The sequence below is a fragment of the Pseudophryne corroboree genome, chromosome 10 (assembly GCF_028390025.1).
Source record: "Pseudophryne corroboree isolate aPseCor3 chromosome 10, aPseCor3.hap2, whole genome shotgun sequence".
NCBI lineage: Eukaryota > Metazoa > Chordata > Amphibia > Anura > Myobatrachidae > Pseudophryne > Pseudophryne corroboree.
In genome coordinates, this window is record NC_086453.1 from 67,402,664 (window position 1) to 67,424,780 (window position 22,117).

A 22,117-nucleotide genomic window follows, 5' to 3' on the forward strand; every position below is an offset into this window, starting at 1 on the left:
CCTGCTGAACGAAATTACACCATTGGAGACAAAAAACTTTTGGCAATAAAATCTGCCTTGGAAGAATGGAGATATCTTTTGGAAGGTGCTAAACATCTAATTACGATTTTCACTGATCACAAGAATTTGCTGTATCTCAAGACGGCCCAGTGCTTGAATCCCCGTCAAGCTAGATGGGCGCTCTTCTTTGCCCGATTTTCGTTTGTCATTAAGTACCGGGCTGGAACTTTTAACACCAAGGCTGATGCCCTATCCCGTTCCTTAACGGCTTCGGATGAGGAGAATTCCGTTGAAAAGGCTTTGATTCTCATTCCAGTTTCTATTTCAGTGGCTCCCACAGCGTTGGGCCCTCCTCCTGGAAGAATGTCTGTGCCTGCTAAATTTCGACCAAGATTGTTGCAGTGGGCTCACATTTCCAAGTTTACTGGTCATCCTGGAGTTCAAAAGATGTGGGAATTTCTACGAAGATCTTACTGGTGGGACACTATGAAGAAGGATGTTCAAGAATATGTCAACTCGTGTCCTCAATGTGCTCAGCACAAAATTCTTCGTCTGCCTCCTGCGGGGTTGCTGCACCCATTGTCCATTCCTAAGAGGCCTTGGACCCATATCTCTATGGACTTTGTTACTGAACTGCCCCTCTCCAAGGGTCATAACACCGTCTGGGTAATTATTGACCGTTTCTCTAAGATGGCACATTTTGTTCCGTTGACCGGGTTACCATCAGCTTCTAAGTTGGCTTTGTTATTTATCCGGGAACACTTCCGCCTGCACTGGTTACCTCTGGAAATAGTCTCTGACCGGGGGGTACAGTTTACTGTAAGATTCTGGAGAGCCCTCTGTACGGCCTTACAAATAAAATGCAAGTTTTCATCCGCTTACCATCCACAAACCAATGGGCAAACTGAACGCGTCAATCAAGATTTAGAGACTTTTCTCCGTGTTTATCTCTCCCCCTCGCAAGATAATTGGGTGGAGCTGTTGCCTTGGGCCGAGTTTGCCCATAATCATCTATACCACTCTTCGACTGGTGAGTCTCCATGTTTTATTCATTATGGATTTCATCCCCAAGTTCCAGAATTACCCATTTGTCCTCCGGAAGAAGTTCCTGCTGCAGCCTCTACTCTCCGGCACTTCAGTCAAATCTGGAGTCGAGTTCATGCTAACCTCAAGAGAGTCTCCGGCCGCTATAAGTTCTTTGCGGATAGGAAGCGACGGGCAGCTCCTCAATACAAGGTTGGTGACAGGGTATGGCTCTCTACCCGCAATCTCCGTTTAAAGGTGCCCACTATGAAGTTTGCTCCGAGGTTCATTGGTCCTTACCCCGTGTTACAAGTCCTGAATTCGGTTGTTTGCAAATTGGGATTGCCTTCCCATCTCCGGATACCAAATTCCTTTCATGTCTCTCTTCTTCGCCCTCTTGTTTTGAACCGGTTTCATTCCAAGTCCCCAAGGCCAACCTCTGCAGAGGCTGAAGATGGTACGGACTTTGAAATCAAAGCTATTCTTGACTCTCGCTATCTTCACAAGAATCTACAGTATTTGGTGGAATGGAAAGGTTTTTGCCCCGAGGAAAGGAGCTGGGTCAAGGCTACTGAAGTTACGGCTCCCCGACTGGTGCGGATCTTCCATTCCAGACATCCAACAAAACCTGGAAAGTGTCCAGGGGCAACACCTGGAGGAGGGGGTACTGTCACACGCCAGAGGCGGCGTTCGCCGCGCCTACCCCTTCGTGCTTGCTGGTCTGTGTTGCAGCCTCCGCCTTCGGTGGGCCACGGGCTCCGGCGTCTGGCTGGCGCGGCTCCCGGCGGTTCTCCAGGGCAAGGGAGCTGCCATGACACCCGGCATCATGTGGGCGGGGGGCTGGTGACGTAATCAGACTGTTCCGCCAATCCAGCGGTGGCGGGAGATTCAAAGTCAGACGCCGGCTGGTGTGTCTCTCTGCTGTCCAGTCACCAGTGCTCCTGGGAATCTCGTGGGCTGCGGGCCTTTATCACCGTTCTCAAGTTCTGCAAATCATCAGCGTCTCAGTCACCGTTCTCAAGTTCTACAAATCATCAGCGTCTTAAACCACTGCACTTAAGTTCTACAAATCATCAGCGTCTCAGTCACCGTTCACAAGTTCTACAAATCATCAGCGTCTTAAACCACTGCACTTAAGTTCTTCAAATCACCAGCGTCTTAATCTCCGTTCTCAAGTTCTTTTAAGTCATCTGTGTTTTTAACCACCGTTTACAAGTTCTTCAAATCATCAGTGTCTTTAAACATCGCTCACAATTTCTTCAGTCACCAGTATCTTTAACATTGCTCACAAACCCTTCAATGGGCCTGGACATTCCCTCATAAGTTTCCCTTTATGCTATATGACTTTGAGTTGTTCTTTTCCTGCAATAAAGCTCTTCAGTATTTCACCAAACCTTACTGTCAGAGTCCTGTATGAGGAAATCCTATATCAGGTCACCCCTGTTCCGGCCCAGTTGTGGTTCCTCTTCCCAACCATCGGAAGAATCCCCGAGTTCACAACACCCTCAATCTAGGTCAGTGACAAGAGGTATCAACACATGTAATAACACTGCATAGATGATCATGCTGCTAGTCACCACCAATGATTGATTGCCACAGTCTGCCTGTTCCTAATAATCACACAGGGCTTTAAGATTGAAAATGTGGACAGTCGTTAATTTTGCTTAAGACTGACAGCGCAGTCTGAAGGAAGGAAATCTCATACCACCGCTGGAGGATGATCAGTCCCAAAGTTGAATCAAACAGGGGAGTCCTCACCATGCATGCGGAGCTCTTGTGAAAAGTCCCATCCTTTGATGGCATAAATGGTCCAAGTGAATATCTGTAGGTCCCGTGATGGTCCAGGCAATGACAACTTTTTCAGTAGAGGTCCTCTCCAAAAAGAATATCTCCCTTAAAAGGGAGCACCTCCAGGGTTATCTTAGAATCCAGAACCACAGACCAGGACCGTAACCATAGAATCCGGTTAGCCAAAATGGACGTAGTAGTAGCCTTGGCCACCAGAATACCAGCGTCAAAAGCCGGCTCCTTAATGTAATGAGAGGCTGTGACAATATACGAGAGACATTGTCTAGCATTATCAGAAAAGTTGGAAGACAGCTCCGATTCCACTTCCTGAGCCCACGCTTCAATAGCTTCTGCAGCCCAAGTAGCTGCAATAGTGGGCCGATGCACAACTCCTGCTAGAGTGTAAATTGCCTTTAAGTAACCCTCCACACACTTATCCGTCGGCTCTTTCAGAAAAGTGACGGTAGTTACAGGTAGAGCTGAGGAAACCACCAGCTGCGCCACTTGCGAATCCACCGGCGGGGGTGTTTCCCAATTATTACTTAGCTCCACAGCGAGGGGATAGCGAGCCAGCATTTTCTTGTGAGGTGTGAATTTCTTTCCCGGATTTTCCCACCGGGTACTGTGGGCCATAGACAATCGGTTTTTAGTAAAACAGACCTGTGCCCTTGCCCTGGTGGTCTAGTGGGGTCCCTGTACTACCACAATGTCCACACCAGCGCGCGCGGCCTGCCTCCCACTGGCCATGCGGGATTGCGATTTCTAGCGGGTCCCGCCTGGGGGACCCACTTACCTCCTCCTGAAGTGCGGCCACGCAATCCTGGAGACTGCGGTGGTGTGTGTGCCTGTATGTTGAAACCGGAGCCTCTGCTGTAGGTACCCGGCAACCAGGGCGCGGGAATATACAGCGCTGCTGGGGGAAGTGATGGAGCTGCAGCAGGAGATGTCTGACTAAAATCTAACACTCACAGTGTCTCTGCTGCAGCCCTTGAAGTCTTCAATTTTCACTTAAAAAAGTTCTTCTGAGGGCTACTTGGAGCAGCCCACCTGTTGTATGCCTGCACTGCATGGCACCAACTACAAAACTGAGCTCCTGTGAACAGAGGCGGGGTTATAGAGGAGGCGTACTGGGAACAGTCAAAGCTTTTAGCCTGTTGGTGCCTCGGATCAAGATCCTACTCTACATTCCCTGTGAAACCCAGTGTACCCTGCTGCAGAAAAACTAGTCCCCAAACAGCACATGATGCAAAGAAGAAAAAGAGGTGCAAGATGCAATTGTCCTTGGGCCCTCCCACCCACCCTAATGTTGTATAAACAGGACATGCGCACTTTAACAAGCCAATCATTTCAGCGACAGGGTCTGCCACACAACTGTTGCTGAAAAACCTGGTTTGTTTGGGTCCCCACCAAAAAAGAAGCAATCAATCTCTCCTTGCACAAACTGGCTCTACAGAGGCAAGATGTCCACCTCATCCTTATCCTTCGATTCCTTACCCCTTTCACTGTGTACATCCTCCTCCTCACAGAGTGTTAATTCGTCCCCACTGGAATCCACCATCACAGGTCCCTGTGTACTTTCTGGAGGCAATTGTTGGTAAAGGTCTTCCCGGAGGAATCTATAATTCATTTTGATGAACATCATCTTCTCCACATTTTGTGAAAGTAACCTCCTACGCCGATCGCTGACAAGGTTACCGGCTGCACTAAACACTCCTTCGGAGTACACACTGGAGGGGGGGCAACTTAGGTAAAATAAAGCCAGTTTGTGCAAGGGCCTCCAAATTGCCTCTTTTTCCTGCCAGTATACATACGGACTGTCTGACATGCCTACTTGGATGCTGTCACTCATATAATCCTCCACCATTCTTTCAATGGTGACAGAATCATATGCAGTGACAGTAGACATGTTAGTAATCGTTTGCAGGTCCTTCAGTCCAGACCAGATGTCAGCACTCGCTCCTGACTGCCCTGCATCACTGCCAGCGGGTGGGCTCGGAAATCTTATCCTTTTCCTCGCAGCCCCAGTTGCGGGAGAAAGTGAAGGAGGAGCTGTTGACGGGTCACGTTCCGCTTGAGTTGACAATTTTCTCACCAGCAGGTCTTTGAACCTCTGCAGACTTGTGTCTGCCGTAAAGAGAGATACAACATAGGCTTTAAACCTAGGATCGAGCATAGTGGCCAAAATGTAGTGCACTGATTTCAAAAGATTGACCACCCTTGAATCCCGGCAAAGCGAATGAAGAGCACCATCCACAAGTCCCACATACTTTGCAGCATCGCTCCGTCTTAGATCCTTCTTCAATTTCTTCAGCTGCTTCTGCAAAAGCCTGATGAGGGGAATGACCTGACTCAAGCTGGCAGTGTCTGAACTGACTTCACGTGTGGCAAGTTCGAAGGGTTAGAGAACCTTGCACAAGACGGAAATCATTCTCCACTGCGCTTGAGTCAGGTGCATTACCCCTCCTTTGCCTATATCGTAGGTGGATGTATAGGCTTGAATGGCCTTTTGCTGCTCCTCCATCCTCTGAAGCATATAGAGTGTTGAATTCCACCTCGTTACCACCTCTTGCTTCAGTTGATGGCAGGGCAGGTTCAGGAGTGTTTGCTGGCGCTCCAGTCTTCGGCACGTGGTGGCTGAATGCCAAAAGTGGCCCGCAATTTTTCGGGCCACCGACAGCATCTCCTGCACACCCCTGCCATTTTTCTAAAAATTCTGCACCACCAAATTAATTGTATGTGCAAAACATGGGACTGGTATTTGCCCAGATGTAATGCACGCACAATATTGGTGGCGTTGTCCGATATCACAAATCCCCAGGAGAGTCCAGTTGGGGTAAGCCATACCGGGGCACAGTACCTCAAACAATTCTCTAAGTCCCAATGAACTAATGGCGGAAACCGGACGCACGCCTAACACCAACATAGCTGTCAAGGCCTCAGTTATCCGCTTTGCAAAAGGATGACTGCTGTCATATTTCATCTTCGTCACAAAGGACTGTTGGACAGTCAGTTGCTTACTGGAAGTAGTACAAGTGGTCTTCCGACTTCCCCTCTGGTATGACGATTGACTCCCAGCAGCAACAACAGCAGCGGCACCAAAAGCAGGTGTTCCACTCAAGGATCCTCCAGAGGAATACTGGTTAGGAGAGGAATCCTCAGTCTTGACAGTGACATGGCCTGCAGGACTACTGACGTTCCTGACTGAGGAGGAAGTTGATGTTGAGGGAGTTGGTGGTGTGGCTTGCATTATACGCCAGTATCACGGGAATTATACGGCAATATCAAGGGAATAATATGGCAGTAACACTGGATACATGGCAGCAGAGGACACCACCACTGTGACTAGTCACTGGAATGATGCTGCACAAGACACTACCCGTGGTCTGATGCAAGACAACACAGCTAAAATGCAAGGGATTTATACAGCAGCCAGCAGCACTGGGAACATATAGCAGCAGAGGACACCAATACTGTGACTGGCTGGACTGATGCAGCATAAGACACTGACTACACTGGACTGGACTGAGCAGCACAACACAGCACAAGACTCGCCACCCCACTTTCCCGCTCCCACACAGACACTGAGGACGAAGACACGTCCTCTCACTACACTCTCCGAGACTGGAGTGAAAATGGCCGCGACGCGCGGCTCCTTATATGGAATCCAAATCCCGCGAGAATCCGACAGCGGGATGATGACGTTTTGCCTCGTTCAGGTTTCCGAGTCAGGTGGGAAAACCCAAGCCTGGCTCGGATCCGGACTTGAATGGTGAAGTTCGGTACGGTTCGGTTCTCTGAGAACTGAACCCGCTTATCTCTTATTGTTAGCATTTCCACTGTTGACATGCATAATATGGACATGACAAAGGTGCCAGCATTATGTTAGTGTCGTCATAGCAAATACAAAACTGGTATACCACACCCAGTTCAACACATGGCAGCCAGTGGTAGGATTAGGACATATTTGTCAAATCAGAAAGCATCCCATTGAGGTATGTACTGGCATGGGAAGATTGGCCATAAGGCTCACCAGGAAGATTCCTGGTAGGCTGACGTGTCTGCGGGGTCTGTCTTGTGTGTTGTCATGTAGCCCCACCCCCCACATGACAGACAGCCCACTTCACTCATTACACTGCATTTTGGTGGTCATTCCGAGTTGTTCGCTCTGTAATTTTTTTCGCATTGCAGCGATTTTCCGCTTAGTGCGCATGCGCAATGTCCGCAGTGCGACTGCGCCAAGTAAATTTGCTATGCAGTTAGGAATTTTACTCACGGCTTTTTCATCGTTCTGGTGATCGTAGTGTGATTGACAGGAAGTGGGTGTTACTGGGCGGAAACTGGACGTTTTATGAAAAAACGCTACAGTTTCTGGGAAAAACGCGGGAGTGGCTGGAGAAACGGAGGAGTGTCTGGGCGAACGCTGGGTGTGTTTGTGACGTCAAACCAGGAACGACAAGCACTGAACTGATCGCAGATGCCGAGTAAGTGTGGAGCTACTCAGAAACTGCTAAGAGAGGTGTAATCGCAATATTGCGAATACGTCGTTCGCAATTTTATGATGCTAAGATTCACTCCCAGTAGGCGGCGGCTTAGCGTGAGTAAATCTGCTAAAAGCAGCTTGCGAGCGAACAACTCGAAATGACCACCATTGCCCATTCATTCTATTATTCCATCCCTGCAGTACAGCAACTCTGCCATCCAGTGATTCTGCCATGGCTACACAGTATGTTATGCCTCTTGTGCTGCCCAAGTTGGGCCACTTCTACAAAATTTCACAGAGCCACTTTTAGATCCCAATCCACCTCTGGTCTGCAGCAAAAGACGCAAGGAAGTCCGCAATTGCGTACAATCAGGCCCTATGAGAAGAGATTCCGCCCCCTCATCAGACCGCACCCCCATTAGGGCTGCTACTATAAATTTCCCGGGCTGGTTTTTCCATCCCAATCTGACCATGTGTACTGGGGACCGCTGCAGGCATTGGATTTATCTGCTCCGGTGCCCTGTTTTATGTAGATCCCCCCCGGTAATGTCCACATACACATGCGTGGTAGTATGACCTCACATGCGCATTAGCTGCAGAGGTCCAAATCCGGAAGTAAAGAGATCATGTCAGATTCCCAGACCCTGCATGTGATTTCAGTTAAATTCAAGCAAAACTAAATTTCTTATTGCTGTGATACAGTATGCGGAAGTAAGAAATTCTAATTATAATGACTGAAGCCTGATAATTGTTAAATATGCCCTTTAAAGAGCTCTTATTTGTAACAAAACAGGATTTCAGCAGATACTGTATGGATGTTTAGCAGGATCATTAAGAAGAATAATGAAGCTATTATAAGGCCCGTTAAGGCCCATATAGACGGGCCGATGCGGGAGAGATGTGTGTTGAGCGAACCGCTCAGCACACATCTCTCCCGCCCAGGGCTGTTTCTAGCCAATTTGGCTCCCAGTGCGAGATTTAAAAATGCGCCCCCCCCCACATTGACATAACAAAAAATGCGCCCCCCCCCCATAGATATAAAAAGAAAAAGTTATGCGCGCGCCAAAGGCGCGTGCGCTCCCGACAAAGGGGCATGAAATCGATAAAATGGGCGTGGTCTCTGTAAAATGGGCATGGCCTCGTCTGAAAAGGCTACCTTACACCCCAGTTTTTGACCTTACACCAACAGATCACGGCGAGCACAGGAAAAAAATTAAAATATATATATTATGCCATACACCGCAATGCCCTTGATACATTAGATCCCCATTACGGCAGGCAAGAATCCCCATTTTACACAATACGGCAGGCAAGAATCCCCATTTTACACAATACGGCAGGCAAGAATCCCCATTTTCCACATTACGGCAGGCAGGAGTTCCCATTTTCCACAATACGGCAGGCAAGTGTCCCCATTTTCCACATTACGGCAGGCAGGAGTCCCCATTTTAAACATTACGGCAGGCAGGAGTCCCCATTTTACACATCACGGCAATCACGTGTCCACATTTTACACAATACGGCAGGCAAGTGTCCCATTTTACACAGCACAGCAGGCACGTGTCCCCATTCTACACAGTACGGCAGGAACGTGTCCCCATTTTACACATTATGGCAGGCAAGTGTCCCCATTTTACACGGCACGGCAGGCACGTGTCCCCATTCTACACAATACGGCAGGAACGTGTCCCCATTTTACACATTATGGCAGGCAAGTGTCCCCATTTTACACAGCACGGCAGGCACGTGTCCCCATTTTACACATTACGGCAGGCAGGAGGGGGGGGGGAGAGAGAGAGGGAGAGGCTGACTTACATTTGAAGCGGTTCTTCCCGCTCTTCTGCAGCCTCTCCCTCGTCTTCGTGGCGCTTGGCTTCCCCTCCTGGCCTCCTCCCGAGTACCCAGCTCGGGGGGCAGAGTTTTGCGGAATGACATCACGACACTCCCGCGTCATTCCGCAAAACTCGGCCCCCCCGAGCTGGGCACTCGGAAGGAGGGAGGTCAAAGAACACAAGAAGCGCGGCTTGCCCGCCGCAAGAAACGGTGCTGCTCCCGCCGCTCAGCACAGCGCGATCTGTGCTGAGCGTGCGGGGGGAGACGGGGGGAGACGGGGGCCCGCTCATTTCACCCAGCAGGTGAAGTGAGCGACCCGCTAAATTGGCCTGCGTGCAAACCAATCTAGCACCAGCGATAGCGATGCGCGAGGCTGCGCATCGCTTTCGCTGTGGGGGGTACACACAGAGCGATAATGCTCAAATTCTAAGCAATCTAGTCAGATTGTTTAGAATATCGCTCCGTGAGTACCCCCCTTAAGACATCCCTGAGATGTAGCAATGATGCACATACTACATAACACAATAGAATACACCAGACCAAGAGGAAGATTCAATTAGCTGCTGTGTTTACCGTTCAGCTAAAGTTCTGGGTTTAATTAATGTGCGTTAACCCTTAGATTCCGGGCGAAGTGCCTGGATTCTATGGATTACCCCACATGGTAAGCCCCGGAGGGTACATTTAACGTGAATGTTGCCTCACAGCTCCTGAGGCCACAAGAAAATAAATCTGTGTTAGGTGCACCCTCAGGGGGTTACTGTGCGGGCAGTGGCACTAGTTGAATAGCTCAAGGCAGAGCTTTAGCAACGCAGTAAGTACAGTGGCTAATGGAATCTGCCCACATTATAAACATGTGCTCTTTACGTACCGCCAAAAGCAGTTTACAATCCAGCCTTAAATTAAACTACAGTAAGCACTTAAACTACTGGGTCAGTCCTATTGAGTGATATGATCTGAGAGAGCATTGTACTGAGCCATCCAATCAGGACTAGATTTGGCTAGACCAATGGACAATGAGTTTATGCTCATGTGTAATTCATTTCTCAATTGCCCATCTATGGCACCAGAGGCGCTTTAAGAAAGTAGGAGGCCCAGGTGCAGCCTCCTTCGTGTAGGCCTCCTCCTCTCTGCCGGCAGCGCTGAGAGTCTGAGCACTAGAGAGCTCAGACTCTACTGCGCATGTGCAGTTCTCCGGGGAAAATGGCGCGGCAGCCATTTTCCCAGAGTTTTCTCTACTGCGCATGCGGAGACCTCCGTGAAAATGGGCGCTGTGCCATTTTCACGGGGGTTTTACCAGCGCGGGTGAAGTCGGCACGGGACTCCGGAGGGGTGAGTATTAAAAAATGGGTGCAGTGTGTGAGGTGGGGGCCCCCTCTGGACTCAGGGGCCCGTGTGCACCGCACACACTGCACCCATTATAGAAACGCACTGTAGGAGTAAGTCCTGGGCTACGCACAGGCTGCACAGTCTGGAAGAAATCATTCGATGGTGAGTTGTGAACGGATTTGCAACTGTCCGCTGTCTGGCGAAGTTTTCGCAAAGCGTACGCATACATTCGCACAGATGCACGGGGCGGGTCTTCACTCTCTATGGATGGTGACTATCTTATCGCAGACCTCTGCAAAAACGCAGAGGAGCGATCAGGTCTGAATTAGGCCCTATGACACAGTCGTCATGAGCAGTAGCAAAAATTTGCTCCACTACTTCCGACATCGGGAGGGCGCCCACCTCTGAGTCACTCAGGACCCTTATATTGCAATATCATATTTCCAGAAACATTTGCACCTTTTAGCTGTATTTTCCCCAAACTCTAAATGAAGGACTAATGAGACATAAGTGTGGGGTGATGGTTGCCCGATTCCTCTTCTCCTCCCATACCGATGCTCCAACACGACAGCAACTACCTGCAATAAACTTCCAAGTGTGGTCGTCGCCTTTTTCTGCAGTACAGTGTAGCGACAGATGGTGCCCCGCAGGTTCCGTAATCCTGATCTAATACCTCAAGTAATACAACAAAATACTTTTCTCTGTGAGACTCTATGACATTTACACATTTACACTGTGTAATAGCTAGTACTACCTAAATGCTTTGAGGCAGATCCGGAAATGGATTTGGAAATTATAAATGAAGGTGTTATTTGAGGACAGATGGAGCAAACACAAGCAAGAGCACACAAAGATTAATAGATTTAGCAAAGATCAAAGATACGGCAATATACTAGTATACATGGAAATCATATCACAGTGAGATACTCTAATCGTATTCATATTACTGTTTACAAAGTCCAACATTTCCTTATGGGGTGTCTGTGATGTGTCCATTTCTCAAGACAACAGGCTCGTTCATTCAGCTCATGTGAAGTAATTTCTAGTTACCGATGGAGACATTAATTGCCCCTTCTATCACCAGCTGAGAGCGTGCAAAATCCCCGTGACACATATAACTGGTGTTAAATCTATTGGACTGAATATTGTTTCCAATATGGCCTTGAAGGTAGATTTTATTGAAAGCGTGTTTGAAAACCGTAAGTCATTTATGTCTCTCAAGAAAGCAAATATCCTCCCAGGTTTGAGAAATGATTTGTCTGAAAGTTATAGCTTTTGTTCTGCTCGGTTGCATTTTGAATGAAACATGAATCTGGCTTATTCTTGGTGACTACAATGCGTGTTCTCACAGCCAGGGCAGGGGATCTATACGGTATTATAAGCAGCATTTACCTTTGTCCTGCTTTTATGTGTATTCTGTAGGAGACACGCCAAAATGGTTTAATGCACTAGCCTGGAGCCAGTGTACCGTGCAGTAGTTTCTGAATTTCTAGTCAGTACTCTGATGGAAAGAGTTGCGGCTGTTGGGAATATGTGTGCAGTTGTGGGTGAGCAGAGTACGGTACACACAATGGGTTATTTGTGTAGGCAATGACCAGTCATGTAGCTTAACCAGGCTCTGAGGTTGGGTATGAAATCTCGGCAGTTGGGTTTTCCGACAGTCAGAAGACCAACAGCGGAATCCTGATAGATCCCAGAAAGTATTTTTACCCTAATCATACAGTACCTCAAATTCTAACCCTAACCCACCCCTCCCACAGCCTAACCCTAACCCACCCTTTTCCACAGCCTAACGCTAACCTCCCACTCCCGCAGCCTAATCCTAACTGTCTTCTACTGGAGCCTAACCCTAACCCTAACCCACCCTTCCCACAGCCTAACTCTAACTTCCCACTCCCGCAGTCTAACCCGAAATGTGTTCTCCTGAAGCCTAACCCTATCCACCCTTCCCACAGCCTAACTCTAACCTCCCACTCCCGCAGTCTAACTCTGTCTTCTCCTGGAGCCTAACCCTAACCCATCCTTCCCACAGCCTAACTCTAACCCTCCACTCCCGCAGCTTAACCCGAAATGTGTTCTCCTGGAACCTAACCCTAACCACCCACCCACACCCTGCAGCCTAACCCTAACCTCCCCCACCTCTGCAGCCTAACCTTAACCTTCCCCTCCCTCAACCTAACCCTAACTGTCCCATCCTGCAGCTTAACCCAAACCACCACTCCATAGCCTAACCCTAACTGTCCTCTCCTGCAGCCTAACCCTAACCACCCCTAACCCTAACCTCCCCCACCCCTGCAGCCTAACCCTAACCTTCCCATCCCTCAGCCTAACCCTAACTGTCCCTTCCTGGAGCCTAACCCTAACCACCTCCCCACACCCTGCAGCCTAACCCTAACCTCCCCTACCCCCCCAGCCTAAACCTAACCTTCACCTCCTCCCTCATGCAGCCTAACCCAAACCACCACCCTGCAGCCTTACCCTAAGCCCCACCTACCCTCTCAGCCTAACCATATAACCCTCACCAACCCCTGTACCCTAACCCTAACCCCAACCCAAGTACTTATCTCTGGGATCGGTCAGAATTCTGACTGTCAGGATCCTGCTGTTGGGCTTCTGACTTTAAGGATCCTGTTCGCCGGCATTTCGACTGCATCTCCTGAAGTTTATTAGTGGAAGTGAATGCACAACTATACTCACTGTTATAATGAATGGTTCAGCAATGTAATGGAGCCTGTAGCAAAGCAGAGCTCTACCTCCACCATGTTGCTCATACACAATGGTAAGATGTCGTCACGCATGTACATATACACTACAGGCGACCATCTTGGTTAGGGGATGGACCTTTCCCCAGAGGAGCAATTTTGTTTGTGACTGCACTGTAGCACTCTAACAAGATCTAGTTCATATTCAAATATAGTTATCTGCCTTTTGACACTTATCCCTTTCAAGATCGTAGAGGCCATTTGCTCAGCCAGTAGGGACAACCCATGGTAGGATGCATGGTCAGTTAAAATACTGACTGATCCCGGCATTCAGGAGATCGATGCCAGAATCCCTCACAGCTGGTGAAATACAGACGGCCGGAATCCCGACCTCCGCAGGTTATTCCCACTCGGGTGGTGGGTCCATGCCACCAACCGAGTTGGAATATAACTTGTGGCGAGTGAAGCAAGCCACCGGGCCTGAACCGTGGGCCCGGCAGATGGGATGCAACTGTCGGTATACTGACAGCCGGCATCCCGCCTGACGGTAGAACATACTGAATCCCCCCAGGGTGGCAGGTCATAGAATGAAGTAGAGCAGTATTTCTTTGTGCTGCATCAAGTATTAGCCTTGTGTTGTCACTGAGTGGGGTGTGGTATGAAAAGTCAACATTAAGAATGCTGACAGTTAGTCGACTTATTCAACATGTCGACAGATATTAGCCCTAGCGATAACCCTAATCTTTAGCAATAACCCTAAATCCAATCCATAGCCATAACCCCAACCTCTAGCAATAACCATAAACCCAACCCCTAGCCCCAACCCTAGCAAGAACCCTAAGCCCTAGCCCTAACCCCAACCACTAGCCCTAAATCTAAACCCTAGCCCTAACTCCAACCATTAGGGAATGCTGACATTTTGCATGTCATCATTACATCCAGTTTGGCATTCTGATCATAACCCACTGAGTAAATACGTCATTACATTCCAGATAGGGTTCATTCATCCCTTTTTGATCATCACCTCAGTGGCATTATGTTCTGTCTAGTGGAAGATTAACAGAATGCAGCTCATGATCAAAGTGTGCTGAATGCAGACTGTATTATTATTATTATTATTACACTTTATTTATAGGGTGCCGCGAGTGGGCCACAACGATGTACAGCAGGCAAAGCAATAAGACTGTACAGTACAGAGAACAGTATAATACAGTAGACCAGTGGTTCTCAAACTCAGTCCTCAGGACCCCACACAGTGCATGTTTTGCAGGTAACCCAGCAAGGGCACAGGTGTATTAATTACTCACTGACACAGTTTACAAGGTCCACAGGTGGAGCTAATTATCTCACTTATGATTCTGTGAGGAGACCTGCAAAACATGTACCGTGTGGGGTCCTGAGGACCGAGTTTGAGAACCTGTGCAGTAGACAAGTAATACATAGCACTACAGCCACTGATGCAATGGAAATGCTCAGTATAATCTGAAACATCTACCGACTGGTGTGGGTGCAGGTGATGGGGCTAGGTCATCTGAAGAAACCAAAACAATGAAGGGGTGCAGTCCGGGGACAGAGAGCCCAAGTAGGAGGTGTAGAGTGTAGGTGGTGAGCAAGAGAAGTAGGAAATGAGAACAGGAGGTAGGAGGGCCCTGCTCATGAAGCTTACAGTCTAAAGGTAAGAGGGGAGACATAAGGAGTGAGCCAGTGTAAGGGAGTCATTAGCCAACCAGAGAAGGCAGGAGTGTGTATAGAGAAGTAGGGAGCACTGCTGTAGGAGAGGACCTTGTATGTTATGGTAAAGAGTCTAAAGAGGATTCTGTCCAAGGCATAGTACTTAGACCCCAAAGTCCTTTACTGTAGGGGAGATCTATCTATCTATCTATCATGAAGAGAGATAAAGTGTAGATGTTGCCCAAAGCAACCAACCAGTGGCCTGTCATTTGAAAGACTGTACTAGATAAACGACAACAGCTGACATTGATGGAAACTTCTACCCTTTATCTGTCTCCAAAGCTTGATGCATCTCCACCAGTATCTGCTTACTAGTCTGTTCTTATTATTTATAGCAGCTAGGAATAGTTACAGGCTGCAAGCTTACAATTTTCGCTTGGATCCTGTCACCGGCTACACGTATATTTGACAAAAGCTTATTATACCTGGGCTGTAAGATATATATATATATATAATGGTATAGCCACTTCCAGTCCACAACAGAACTTGATTTCTAGACCAGCTTTCTCAACCTTTATTTCAAGTGCGACGCATTTCGCACCTTCAGCAGAGAAGATACTTATCAGTCTGGTGGTCTCTGTGGCTCCCGGTCATCTCCACTCCATCCTTCCACTGGGGAGGGGTCTGCTGGAAGGTGAGGTAGCTGCTGGGAGATGTAGTTCTCCCTGCTGCTGCATCCGGGGGTTGGGATGTCACACTCACACATACTTCTATAGAAATCATTGTGTCTCATTTTCTCTCCTCCAATTTAATAGGAAAACCCTGTGACATTTACACTTTTCCATTCTGGTCCTACTGACATTGGGGCTAATTCAGACCTGATTGCTGCTGTGCATTTTCGCTCAGCAGCAATCAAGTCTGAACTGCGCATGTGCCACCGCCGCACATGCCAGACAGCAGACAGCTGTCTCAGCCCTGCAATCGCCTCTGCCTGATTGACAGGCAGAGGCGGTCGCTGGGCAGGAGGCTGCGGGCTGGTGGTGCAGACCAGGCAATGCAGGCGACACGCAGGAGCTGCACTGGCACTGGCAGGGAGCTACTCTTCCTGTACAAAAGCATCGCCGCTGTGCGATGCTTTTGTACTTGTGCAGGGTGGTCGGGCCTGACATGCACGGTGGGCTAGCCCTGTGCTGGGCGTCCCCCCGCGTATCTGTGTGACTAATCGTAGATGTGCTAAATTTAGCACATCTACGATCAGGTCTAAATTTGGCCCATTGTTCTACTCCTATGCAATTGCAAGCCTAGATGCACTTTTAGATTGAGGTATCTCCCAAGGATAGTAAGTATGCACCATAAAGGACTTTGGGAGGTCCATATAAGTGCAAAGGTCAGAGGGTACAAAGGCCAGATTGGATGAGTGCATCAAGCGTTCTTCATAAATTGTATTTCATCCTTTCATTCCTTGCCAATGAACATCCTTCCTTCTGTGATCTGAATTTGTGGGAAACTTGGCTTTGGTACTTCCATAACTTCCACCTGCCTCTGTTTTCTGTCTTCTATCCTTATTGTCTCTGTGTGTTGCACAGGAAAGAAGATCAAAGACTTTTGTTATGAGTAATAGTTGCAGTAATCTGTAACCTGAGAGTTGCCAGGTAACATAATGCAACATTTGAAACTTCTTACAATGATGCAAGTCATTTTTGGGGGAGGATGTCATAGTCATTCTAATTAGTATTTTTTTTCATCTTTTGGCAATTTAACCCCTCAGTGCCTTTTCTCTTTTATTCTATTTATGGGTTGCCATGTGTATGAAAGCGTAGATCAATAATTGTTATTTAGCTGATGTTTCAAGTTGAACAGTCTTTTGTATTTGCTGTAGCAGAAATAAAATAATCCATTAGATTGCAGGAGAATTAGGATCAAATGACTTTTATTCTGTGGACTGGCTTCACGTTTTCACCACATCCAGTCACACATAATGATAGCATATTGACAGAATGTGGTCAGGAGGCCAAAGAGGGGGGCACATAGTGGCGGTTCTATGGGCGGACAAGCAGGGCAAACGCCCAGGGTGCTGCGGTCTGAGGAAGTGCCGCAGTCACCCTGCCTGCTCTTGACCGCTATTAGCACAATATTGTATATTCAACAAGTACTGTCCTCTCAGAATGCCGGGGGTGGTGGGTGTTACGTCGCTGGGCAGGGGTGGCGCATGGCATCCTGGGAGCAACCACAGGAGAGTCTGGAGCAGCCAGCACTCTCATACACCCTTGCATTGCAGCCTGCCTCCCACCCAGGATGGTCTAGGCCTTGTGGCGCTTAGGGCAAAAAAATAAAATGGGGGCATGGCTTCGGAGAAGGGGCGTGGTCAGTTATGCACCCTGTAGCTGTGCCCTCAGCAGTTGTGTCCCCAGTACTGTGCCCCCAGTAGCGCCGATCACCAAAAATAAAAAAATAAAAAAATACTCACCATCCCCACTCCTGTTTCCCGGCCGCTGCTGTCCTCCGTCTCCAGCTGCCGGCACCACTCCTCCTGCTTCTCTTCGTCCCAGAGCTCCAGGGCATGATCGACTGACACTGCCGCATCTAGCACCTGTTTCGGGGATGGAGGCGGAAAAGATGATTGAGAATCAATGGAGCTAACATAGGGAGGAGAACAAAAGCCTGGTGGTGTCTCACTCACAGGTTAGGAGGAGGCTTGGGGTGGGATGGGTCCTCAGCGTGTGGTACATGCTGAGCCCCCACAGCTCTGAGCAATGTTCCCTGTCGCGGGAGGGGGGAGGGTTGTCTTTACAGTGTGGTCTGTGAACCTGCTGCTGTGTGGGCAGGATAGGGGATCACTTTCTAAAATGATTCAGATGAGGGGAGGAAGGGGGTGTCAAAGGAAACTTTCACCCTGAGCTCCACATGGTCTAGAACCGGTCCTGACTACACACCCTCATTTTAAACATCATAAGAGGTGCTACCATGCTGAGATGTCTAGTACCATACAGGAGAAAAAAATAATGCATGTGCACACTCTGAGCACTAAAGGGCCCTACACACTAACAGATTTTACTAAACAATGTGAACGTTCTCGTTCAAACGTTCTCGTTCATTAATGAACGATAACTCGTTCATATCATTTAGTGTGTAGGCACCAACGATGAACGATGTGCGGCCCCGCGCTCGTTCGTCATTGGTGCCCAGTCGCTTATGCATGCAGGCCAATAGGGATAAGATTGTCCATATTAGCATGCACTACTATGGAGCCAGGTGACAGGGGAGTGAAGAAACTTCACTCCCCTTGTCACCTCCCACCCACCGCCGGGTCGCCTGTCTTCCGTATCCGCTGTGGGGCAGCTCGGCGGTGGATCACCGAGTCTGTAAGGGGCATTAGATTACTGATTATCAAAATAATTTAGATATACTCTTACAATTAGCATGTAGTATAAGTGACGTTCTAAGCACACATTTCGTCAAAAATGTGGGCCCATCCACCACATCCAGGTGAATTTCATCGGATGGGTCCCTAACATCCCTAATACTATATATAATGTGTTGGTACCATTTTAGGGATGTTAGGGACCCATCTGATGAAGTTCACCTGGAGGCGGCGGATGGGCCCACATATTTGCCAACTTTGTGCTAAGAACTTCACTTATACTACATGTTAATTGTAAGAGTTTATCAAAATTATTATGACTATCAGTGTTCTTTGTGGGGGAATTCAATTGTTTTCATGGGTATCTAAACTAATGTACATCTATCGTAGTGTAAATGCTGATTTACTTACAGGGCTAAAAGCAATACTTTAATACACTCAATACACTTTAAAATCGAGCCGCTGCGGCTGCTGTATTCAATCCTTAACCTACGTACTTTTTACTCAGTTAGCGTACAAAGGCCCGTACCGTGCACGCACTTTGCGTACACATGCCGCGACGGACGTACAAAGTACACGCAGTGCATACACACACACCGACACGCTGAGAGCACAATGCAGCTACATGTGTGGCTGAAATACATTTAAAACCTTAGCAGGAAAAGAGACATGACACCAATTGTATTTAAGATGTTGGGATCCAACCCACCAACATATAATTGCTGAAAGGGGGTTACAACAGATATACCAGGGGCGTAACTCTGGGAGGCAACGGAGTCATCTGCCGCCGGGCTCCTGCTCTGAAGGGGGGTACCTCTCCTCCCATTCTGTGACACCAGAATGGGAGCTATTTGCTCCTGTATAAGAAATATGACAATTCTAACTATATGAACTTACTTCTCTGACAATTACATGTAACTTCATATAGTTAGTATTCTCATGCTTCCTCTACAGGAGCAAAGAGCTCCATCAGTGAAGTGTCTGCTTCTAATCCTGGGTATGACTGCTAAGAAATGTGTGATTTAAAATAAAAGACAATAAAATGTGTATATATACACAGTATATAAAAAAAAATTCAGAACATTCCACACACACACACACACACACACACACACACACACACACACACACACACACACACACACTTATTGAAATATAAGGAGGGGGCACCAATATTTATCTTGCTTCCGGGCAACTGGAACGAACTTACGCCACTGACAATTACAATAAGAGAAAAGAGGCTACAATACAATGGTACATACGTTTTGTTTCGCCAGCGCCACACAGTCCGGTGCTCAGTCAATCTGCAAGATGACCTTCAGAGAGAGAGAGAGTGACCGGCTAGGCAGCTTAGCTTTTATACAGTTGGTAAAAACACAATACAATGGAAACTGTAACCTCTTCATCCATAGGTCAAAGGGCTGGTCATTTACAGTACAAGAGGGCTCATAGGTTGGTTTGAATAGGTGGTTGATGTCTGGTCCAGGTGTACTTGCAGTTGGTCTCCACTGGGTTCCCGCCGAATATCAGTGTACAGTAAATACAGTATAATAGTAATATTCTGTTCCTGCGCATAATTATGTGCAGGAACGTACTATCTTCTGCAAACTGCTACTGGAATGATGCCCTTAAAATACCCTACAGTTGGATACCAAACACCACCTCATAACCTACTGCTGTCCCCTCATATCCTGTAAAGGGGAATCCCTTTGTTGTTGTACCTTTTAAACAATTATAACTTGCTGGTGTGGTGCGTGTGGGCTACGTGTACATTGTGCACTATGTGGATTAAATATGAGATATGTCTCTGTGGCTTTTCCTTGCGAGTACAAATGCTACCGTAATTACCCATACCACGTGCTAATACGCAGGACCGCGTGAGCGGTCATACGCAACTTGCGAATATGTGCGCGCACGGCAGAACAAGTATGCGCACGGAGGCCATCTGTGTGGAGTTTGTACATGATATGTGTACTGTAATATTTTCCGACTTCGACAGACCACCCTTTGGCAGTAATTCAATAACTGCCACTCTTAACTAATAAACTAAAAATATTACCTATACAATATATACAAAGCTTGGATGATCGGGGGGAGTTGTAGGTGGGAAATGTATAGCCTAGTGGGATAGTAAAAGCATGTATGTATGAATCTATGTCTGAGGGGCATGTATCATTGTGCCGTATATGTTCTAAGTAAGCTTCGAAGTATTGCGAAGTATACATTAAATCCTTCTCATCCCATATTAAGGGTCTGTAAATGGGCAAACAAACACTACCAAGCTCTTTTCGACTTCTTATTCCAACAAATGGGGAGCACATTTAGTTGATGATACATGGAGGGGGAATATATGTGAATGCTACTATATGTGTATAACACCTGTCGACTATGTGTGCCATTAACTGAGGGTTGCAGAGATGAAGATAAGACACATATATAAAAATACATTCACATAAACAGTTGGGTAGGATTGACGTCTTTTCCGGTTGGATGTTTCTGGGTAAAGGGGGAGACAGAGAAAAATGGTGAAAGAAACAGGCCATGAAATTAATTTGCAATCCTTATCATAACATTGTTTCTATTGATGGGTCATAAACCAAATCTGCTGCTGTGACAACGCCCTCGCTCCTTAGGCTCATCAAATTTGTGTCGTGCTTGCGCCGCGTTAGAAATCGAACACACCTGAATATCAGACCAATAATTATGATGACTCCCAGGATACAAAGGAGAAACTTTCCCACACTCATGATTACATTGTGCCCACTCTCCTAACCCTGAGAACCATTTGCGTGGGTTCAACCATGAGATCCAGCCGGTCAGTTCATTACCCACAGCCGTCAAGGTAAGGTTGTGCTTCCACCTGAACTCCCACTTCAACTGTAAGATCTCATCCATCTTTTGATCGATGATCTCCGTGGGGTCGTCAGTGCTATTTGTGATATACGTACAACACTTCACGCCATATTGAGTTGCCAGGGTAACACAATACTCACCTGTCACGGCTGTAATGTAATTAAGGACCATACTGTGCTGAATCAGTTCCTTCTTGTAGGCTTGTAACTCCCTTCGTGTATACCTGAAGGTGTCATCATACATCTTAGTGATATTATCTATCAAGTTCGCTAGCGCATAGATGTACCTATAATTTATAGTTCCTCTGGCAGTACGGGTGATATCTAATGCGAGAAGGAACTGAATCCCGGTGGATTCATGGATCAAATCAGAGGCTGCGTGCTCTACCCTATCTATGAGGTGTCTCTTGATGATGTGTTCATAGTGGGTATGAGTATAAGGAGTCTGAGCGTTTCGGTGAACGTCTTTCATTTTGTCGTGGGTTATGGTCATGACCTCTGGTAGTACTCGCCCAATATAACACAATCCCTCAGAGCTCGGAGTAAGCAACTTGTACGCTTTCCTCCCACATATGAAATAGGCATCATCTGGGAGAACATAGGGGACAAAATGTAACATCACCATATTGCAAATCTTACATGTAAGAATCCAGTCCCTAGTTTTCTCATTTGCTCAATACAAGTATCGGGCTGGATGATGTGGGCACAATACCCCCACGATACCTTTCCAACCCACATGGTTTTTCTACCACGTGTATACCGGTATCGAAAATACTTCCCACTGTTGGTTATCTTGCGTACAAGTTCAGAGTCGATAGGAATCCTATCAGCTCTGTGTGAAAAGGTCATTGGTTATTCCAAGTCACTACAAAATTTCCTGGTTTTCGGAAATTGGAAATATTAAAACACAACAGGGACCTATCTATGTTGTACTGGTGGAGCTTCAAGCTAGGGGCCCTAGAGATATTGAATTTCTTGTCCACCGGTCTCCCACCCCGTAATTCGAGTACCTCATCTATTGCTAAAGGGTACGGCACTAATCCTGACTTACTCTGTCCTTGAGGTACCTGTGAGCACACCC